Source organism: Sceloporus occidentalis, unplaced genomic scaffold (genome assembly GCF_023333645.1).
Source record: "Sceloporus occidentalis isolate IW3139 unplaced genomic scaffold, rSceOcc1.0.p SCAF_31, whole genome shotgun sequence".
Classification (NCBI taxonomy): Eukaryota; Metazoa; Chordata; class Lepidosauria; order Squamata; family Phrynosomatidae; genus Sceloporus; species Sceloporus occidentalis.
In genome coordinates, this window is record NW_028317011.1 from 280,124 (window position 1) to 286,950 (window position 6,827).

Consider the following 6,827-nt stretch of genomic DNA (forward strand, 5'->3'; position numbering starts at 1 on the left):
TACACTGAGAACAGTGCAAAAGTAAAATAGTAAAATAGATAAATGAATTACAAGAAAATAATAAAATAAATACTGTGTGTGTGGCCTATGACATCAGAAGATGTTTCTAAACATAAATTAGGTCATTGTTCAACTGTGGCACCTACAGTATAGAAGAAATTTTAAGCAGAATTGCCCAAAAATATTCTGTGATTTATTTCTGTAATTCTCCTGACCAAAATGATGTATAATTTGTGTGGGTTCATCTTATATGGAAAAGGGAATCGTGGTTTAACAATTATATGCTAAAAATGACAAAAGAAATCTGGTTCTTAGGTTCTGAAAAGTTCTGGGCCTGTAGGGGTTAAACAGAGCAGCTCTCAGGGTCCAAACACTCTCCTAACAATTCCTTGTTCTTCCTACAACTTCTAGGTAGCCATTATCATGACTTCCCGTTAGTGTCTCCAGTACTTCATCTGTGTAGCACCTATCTGGAATTCCATAGCCCGTTCTGTCAGACTCTGACCTACTTAGTCTCCTTTTGAACATTCATAATAAAACCCTGCCAATTAGAAACCCCTAAGCTTGGAGATCTTCAGTCAACTAACCTCTCCACTTGACCTTCACTACAAATTATCCTTGTCCACATAGTCACTTACATCCTGGCTCAATCACCCTCAGCCTCCTAATAGATTGAAAGTTCTTCTTCATCTGGACCAATATGTCTTGTTTCTCTATGTCGTGGTACATTGAGGGGAGAAATGTAAAATTATTACATTTCTCCACTCAATGTAACAGTACTGCTGACGCTATATAAATAAAATGTAATTATAAAAATTGCTTGTGGAAACTTGTAAGCACTGAGGGTGGGAGTTCTCATGAACTCTCAAAAGAGAGTTCTCAAAAGTCACCATTTGTTGAGCATCTGCCACGTTCACAAGTTACTGCATGTTCAGTCTCAGAATTATTGGAAGTTCAAAATGCCTACTGTAGAAATCATTGGGGTTGTGAGGCCCTGCTGAGTCTCCTAGTAAGAGAAGCTTTGGTTGAACAGGCCCTTCGGACATGTATTGCTGAGAAATATAGATAATTTATTCATAGGTACGATCAAAGCATAGTACCGTAATTCAGTATACTGATTCTACATACTTAGGTGCTCTATTTAAATGTCTATAATGCTACTTATTTGGTATCATCGTTAATATCTAATTATAACTACTGTTAAACAGTACTAAAGATGAATGTGAAAAAGAAATCGGTATGTTTCTGCCATTAAATAATGGTCTGCTTCAGCCTGGCCACCTTGACTACAGGTTACCAAATGTTTTACCTTGAACTTTGTGACTATTTGCTAGGTGTTATAATGGGATGTGATGGTGTGGAGGTGTGGAGGTGTTTTTTGAAAATAGTCTGAAAAAAGTTGAAGGGAGTAGGGATTGAAGGACGTGACTGACTTTCTACACTTGAGATTTGTGAGACCTAAGCATGCATGGGACATTGGTGACATCAAACTTAAGTAGTTTGTATGACATCAGCCATAGAAAATGACTAATAGGTGTGAAGTCATATAATATAGTGATATAAATAGGAAGATTAATCATAGCATAGCCTAAGTTCATAGATATGGAAGACATGAACATTCATACATTTAGCTTTACGGCTTTCAGCAGACTTGGGTATTCAAGAGTAAGTTTCTGCACAACTATCACTTGCCCTTAATCTCAGTACCCTCATACTGACAACCTGCATTTTCATTGTGGCATATTAGATTGGGTCTTTGAATAATTGTGCCCTGAATACTGGCAGTATGAATCACTGTTATACAGACAAAATCCCTGATCTTCAATGCTGAACAAATAAATACTAGGACAGACGTCTGCTTCAGTCTGGTTTTATATTAACTTTTATCTTATCCTTTGGTTTATGTATATCAAATGTTGTCGCCAATAGCGCTACCTTGCTTTATGTGTGATGAATATACTCACAATAGAAAATCCATTATTTAAATAGGTTCATTCACTTCCCGTAGTGTAGGGGGGAAAAGGAAAATACCACCACTCAAATCCAAAGCTACAAATAGATAGTTTCAAGAAACATGACGCTTTAGTACCCAACCATTATATCTTGTTTAAATGACACTGTAAGTTAGTTAGGATTCGGCTCTCATGGGGTACATTGATGTTGCAGATGAATTTATGTACCAAAATACAGTGCCCTGGGTCTGGACAGAGACAGTTCCCAACATAAAATCCAAGGCACTATTTGTTTTGGAAATCTGGTTTGTACTATAGTATTTTCCCTCCAATTGACGAAGAAGCAGTCTAGAAGATACAGTAACTCAAGAACCGAGAACAATCATCTGTATCTCTTCCTTGCCATTCACTAATTCTTATCCATGTAATCTTTTGTTTTCCCAAACCTTTCCCTTATTTTAATCTGTAGTAGCGAGCGTGGTTGCTCATGCAAGGTAAGTGTGTGTGGGTGAGTGTTAGTCTGTGTGTAAGTTTGTATTCTAGTGTGAGGGGAGTGACTGGGAGGCCACTTAACTTTAAATGCCCCCTGGGCCAGAAGGTGTTATTCTCTTCCCTAAAGATGCTAACTGTAAATAGACAACTGAGAAAAATTACTTTTCAAATTAATATTGACAACATTGTAAAAACAAAAAAACTGTGTACTTTAACCCCTTCGTGACAAAGGCTGATTTTACTTTTTGTACCCTTCGTGACAATGGCCGTTTTAACATTTCTGCGTTGCTCGTGTTTAGCTGTAATTTTCTTCTTTCCCGTTTACTGAACCCACACACGTTATATATTGTTTTTTTCAGGACAAGAAGGGCTTTCTTTAGATGACATTGTTTTGATTGTATCATATTATTTATTATTAAAAAAAGTATAAAATATGGTGAAAAATTTAGAAAAAAATGACTGTTTCTAACTTTTAGTTGAAAAATCTTTTACTCATCTATAAAAGGTAATGAAACAACCTGCTAAATAGATTCTACTTTTTGTCCTGAGTTTAGAAATACCCAATGTTTTTATGTTTTTATGCTTTTTTCTACACATTATGGGGCAATAAGTACAGGTAGCGTTTTGCTATTTCAAAGCCATTTTTTCCAAATCTGGTAATTCTTCCCCCCATGTGCCATTTCGGGTATCTCTGAAGCCGGCCAATGCAATTTACCCCATCAAGTCATATATTTTTGAAAACTAGACAGCCCAGGGTATTTCAAATGCTAGTATTTTAACCCTTTCCAAGCACTAATTCTACCATCAGCCTTTGTCAAACTTTATGGTAGTAATTTTTTTTGCATTTGTTTTTTCACACACATTTTACTTCAGGTATGAATAAACAGATTCTGGTATATGTCACTATCATAAAACACCCCAATATGTGTTTAGCAACATCTCCTGAGTACAGCGATACCTCACATGAATGATTTTGCCTGGCTGTTTGGGGGCAAAAGGGCCACACTTGGGGCATGCGCATTTTCAATGTTGAACTTTGGCGTTTGGCAATCAACTGCCCATGCCCTATTTGGTACATCGTTGAGCCGGGCCATTTCAGTGTGCCCAATAAAGCCATATATTTTTAAAAACTAGACACTCCAGGGTATTTCAAATGCTAGTATTTTAACTCTTTCCAAGCACTAATTCTACCATCAGCCTTTGTCAAACTTTATGGTAGTAATTTTTTTTGCATTTGTTTTGTCACACACATTTTACTTCAGGTATGAATAAACAGGTTCTGGTATATGTCACTATCACAAAACACCCCAATATGTGTTCGGCAACATCTCCTGAGTACAGCGATACCTCACATGAATGATTTTGCCTGGCTGTTTGGGGGCAAAAGGGCCACATTTGGGACATGCGCATTTTTCAATGTTGAACTTTGGCATTTGGGGATCCACTGCCCATCCCCTATTTGGTACATCTTTGAGCCGGGCCATTTCAGTATGCCCAACAAAACCATATATTTTTGAAAACTAGACACACCAGGGTATTTTAAAAGCTGGTATTTTAACTCTTTGCATGCACACATTTTACCACCAGAATTTTTTAAAAGTTTGCAGTAGTATTCTTTTGTGTGTATTTTTCCCCCACACACCTATGTTATGCATGAATTTACAGCTCCTGGTATATGCCGCTGTCACACGACACCCCAATATGTGTTCAGCAACATCTCCTGAGTACAGTGATATCCCACATGCATGGGTTTGTCATTTTTGGGGGAACTAAAAGGCCACATTTGGTACGTGTGCATTTTTCTAATTGGAAATCCTTCCCCCCGTGTTAATTGGGACCTTGTTGAACCCGGCCAATTCAATTTACCCCATCAAATCATACATTTTTTAAAAGTAGACACCCCATGGGCATTTAATATGCCAGCATTTTAACTCTTTCCATGCGAGAATTGTTTTAAGCTAATGTGCTAATTTTAGGACTTGCTCACAAAAATATATATTTTATATATATATATATATTTTTTTTTTATTTATTTTTTTTGCCTTTTTAAAAAAAAAAAATTTACAATTTTTTTTCAACTTGAAGGTTCCCCTGATAGTGACATCAGTGGGAATTATTATTTATTTTATTTTTTTAATTTATTTTTACTAATCACACTGTGATTAGAAAGCTGGGCTCCATTGACTTGCATGGTTGAATGCAGTACCTGTATTCAACCTGCAAGTGGAGCCAGAGTTCTCTAGAGGGTCTGGAGACCGTCTAGCAAACTTTTTAATCTTTATTATTTTTTTTCCCGGGCCGCCGCCATCTTGCCGGAGCGGTCACAGCCCATCCAGAGGTAAGTGTTGGGTGTCGCTGGATGCCTCCTGATCGAGGCATTCCAGCGACACCATTTAAGTTTAGGAGGTGATCGTTGATCGCCTCCTAAATGCTTTTAAAACGGGCGCCCGCCGCCATACAATGTATGGCGGTTGTTGACGCCCCGGGGAGGGGCCAGACATGGCCCCTGGTGCCGATCGTGGCGTTGCTGAATGCCTCGAGGTCGAGGCATTACAGCAACGCCGTTTGGGTGCAGAAAGCGAACGTAGATCGCTTTCTGCACCCGTTTAAAGACGTGGCGGTTCAGAACCGGCAATTGTTATTAAGGGGTTAAACAAGACCAGAGCATTGTTGTTACATATTATGTTGTTTATTATGTATCAAAGTAACATGAAAAAAACATAACAGGAATACTGCTGACAGCATACTGACATTGCCCAAAACCAGTAACACATCAGATTTTGAGAGACAGGTGTAACAAAGTAATAAAGGTAGTAATCTGTGTAAAAACAATAAAAGGTTAAACACATGATCCAAAACGCATTACCACAAATATAGTACTACACATTATAGTAGTTTATAGTGGTCCCTTGTGAAAATAATTGCAATAAGAGAGGCCTGCATTGCATTGAATTGCTTGTCATTAAAATGCTAACAAGTACTTCAAAGACATCTATAAAAGTCAAGTTACTAACAAATTTGCACAAATAAAAGACAAGCTTTTTGGAGGAAAATGGCCTGAAAAGTCAGACTCTTTATATAGAAAGATGACTTTTATTCAGGCCAGCCACCTTGGGGTATTGCAGCACAGTCCTCACTCCCCAAAGGAATTCACCTTCGTGCTGACATCAGTGCAAGCAATCACACAAGGCAGAAGGACGCAGCGCAGGGAAGCGCCTCTTGATCAACAGAAGTAACTACAGCATGAGGAGGATACAATATAATGACACACAGGAGGAATACTTTGAACAGATATAATGAAAAACTATAAAGGTGGAGTATTCCTTCAATATTAGCAGCTCAGCAAAAAACATATGGTAAAACCTACATTCTGGCAAGCAGGATTACTCTGCTTTGTCTAATAAGCAAGGGTTGCCGTGCTTTGTACACTGTAACATAGAAGAAGAACATCGGAAAACCCAAGTGGGATTTATCAAACCCTGGCATACACAAAGTAGGGTTGCCTTATATATATATAGGGGTTTTCTTGATTTCTTCATTAAGATCCAGAGTTTGGAGGGGTTGCCTTGTAATAAGAGTCAACTTATATCAAGCAGATACAATACAGTTTAACAGCATTTACATTACATTGTAAAATAGAAAATAAAGCCAACAAGATAAACAAAAAAATGTAAAAAAAAAATAGATATGTCTTTAAAAAGTGTAATAATCAAGCGTTTTGCAGTTATTGAAACATCCTGCTTTCTATCCAATTAATGGAACACTTTGCAAAACAGATTTCAGAACAGATACAGCTTAGTTCATACGAATCCCAACAAGTTACAGAGCACCGGAACAGCAAAGTTTAAGGGAAAAGAAAAGAAAAAAAGAAAACAACTACACATGTATATCTTATCTGGTAAGCCAAAATCTACAAAAGGCATCAGGCCATTCAAATTGTTTAATGCCTTGTAGATTATTATTTTAGTATTTTGTATAATCAAGACATTCATTATAAAATTATTTTCAATTTTCCAAAATTGTAATAAACTTTTCCAATTACTGGAATAAATGAGTAAATGGTTGCATTCCTATATAATAAACGTATTCCACTTCTGCTGAACGAGCACATGCATATACGGATCTATATAGAAATACTTTTTATGTTAAAGTAAAACATACAATTGTAACAACTACAAAATAAAAATGTAACAGCTATCATTATTGTAAAATGTAACAATAGCAAATAAACTGCTAGGCCCATCAGTGCATTTAAGGGTTTGGCACAAATTATACACCAGACTTAGTTTAAAAAGTGCTTTTCAGTTTTTTAAAGAAAAGAATGCAACCATAGTTTGTGATCTCACATTTATGGTTAATCACAGACTTAAACAGGACCTGTTA